Here is a 2,104-nt window from a genome sequence, read left to right as displayed (position 1 = left end):
TTTGGTAGCAGGCACCTGTAGTCCCAGCTACTTGGGAGGCTGAGGCAGGAAGATCACTTGAGCCCAGGCAGTGGGGGTTGCAGTGAGCTATGATGACACCACTGTACTCTAGCCTGGGCAACGGAGGGAGACCTTGTCTAAAACAAACAAAAGAAAAAATTAAAGGCAAACCAGACAGTGTAAGAAAATATTCACAATATCTGACAAAGGATTTTTATATGGATTAGAAAAGGAACTCTTACAACTCAATAATAAGATAAACAACTCAATAAGACCATTTATTTGGGCTAAAACTAAAATTTAGTTGTGCTAAAGACTTGAGGCACCTTGTAAAAGATATCCGAATGGGAGTAATCGTATGAAAAGATGTTTAACATTAGTCGTCAGGAAAATTACAGATTAAAACCACAATGAGGTGCAATTTTGGCCATACTAAAATGGCTAAAATTAAAAGGATTGACAAAACCAAATGTCTGCAAAGACACAGAGCAACTGGAATCCTCACACATTGCTGACAGGAGCATAAAATCTCTTTGGAAGAAGTATGGCAGTTTCTTATAAAGTTAAACATACTTCTACTTTATAACCAAGTATTTCTATTCCTAGTCACTTAGGCAAGGAAATGAAAACAAACATCCACAAAAAGACCCTGTAAGAAATGCTCATAGTAGCTTTATTCATAATAGCCCCAAACTGGAAACAACCTAAATACCCATCAATAACAGAAGTGATAACTATGACATGTTCACACCATGTAATACTAAGGAATAAAGGGAAGGAACTGATACATACCCACAACACGGATGCATCTCAAAAACATCATTTGAGCAAAAGAAGCCAGACACATGTTCCATTTACATGATGTTCAAGAACAGGCAAAATTAAGCCATAGGGACAGAAATTAGAACAGCAGTCGCCCTGGGAGAAGGAAGAGGGTGGAGACTGACTGGAAAGGTTAAGAGAGAACTTTCTAGGATGATGAAAATGTTATATAGATTGTGGTAGTGGTTACACATTTAAATGGTATATACATTTAAGAAAGCTTTTCAAATAGTATGCTTAAGATCTATGCATTATCCCATGTAAATTTCACCTCATTAAAAAAAGACATATTAAGTATTTCTGTACCTTTTTTATCCTTGTCTTTTAAAATATTTATGAATATATTCTTTATCAATCTTCGGAATTATCCAAAGATCATTTCCTTAGAAACTTTGCTTTTTTCTAACCTTTGCCAACTAAATGCAGTAACAGTACTCATATTTCTAAACCAAATAAAAACTGTGTTTTACATCTGTTTTTCCAAATTTATAAAACATGCAATACATGCATGTGGATACATGTAAAATTTGATCTTATCACCACCCTGTGAGGGAGAAAGGGTCAGTGATATTGCTATTAAAGATGAGGAAAGGCTGCCTCAAGAAAGTAACTTTTCCCACTCCACAGGGACACAAAGCAGGTGGGGCGTCTTGGGAGGTCAGGAGTCCTGAGTCCGCGCCCAGCACTCCGGTTTCTGCACCATGCGGCCTCAACTTACCAAATTATTTCTCTTATAATTAGTACCTCTTCTTCCTTACTCCTTTCTACAAACGTTTCTCTCTGCTCTTGCTAACCTTTTTTCTGAGTGGCTTCCCCACGGATTTCTAGGTTCCTTCCACGAAAAGGAACTAACTGATATAGGGTGTTTTAGGGAAACTCCTGCAGACATCAGAAATATCCCTGACCAAAACAGGTGTATTACACCCAAAACAGGGTGTAAACTAGCAGAGCCTGCAAAAAACATTTCTCTTCTTTATCTGCTACCAATTCATAATACCTCCTCACATCCTGTCTGGGGGGGGATGATAATGAACACAATGAATCAATAAATCATGGCCAGGGCCGCAATACTCAGGACAGATTAAAAGCCTCCCAGGATGGACAAAAACATGGATTAGGTTTTCCGTACCCATGGACTGTTGCCTTCCCCCATACCCTGCATGCAAACACTGTGGCTGTACTCTTGAGTTTCTAGCAAAACAACATAAAGGTTAGGTTTGGGGATCCCACGCACATATACATTTAGAACTATGCATCATCTACTTAACTCTGTAGAGTTGAC

The sequence above is a fragment of the Propithecus coquereli genome, unplaced genomic scaffold (genome assembly GCF_000956105.1).
Source record: "Propithecus coquereli isolate 6110/MARCELLA unplaced genomic scaffold, Pcoq_1.0 Scaffold162, whole genome shotgun sequence".
Taxonomy (NCBI): Eukaryota; Metazoa; Chordata; class Mammalia; order Primates; family Indriidae; genus Propithecus; species Propithecus coquereli.
The sequence above is the reverse complement of the archived record's forward strand: the minus strand, read 5'-3'. Positions refer to the sequence as shown.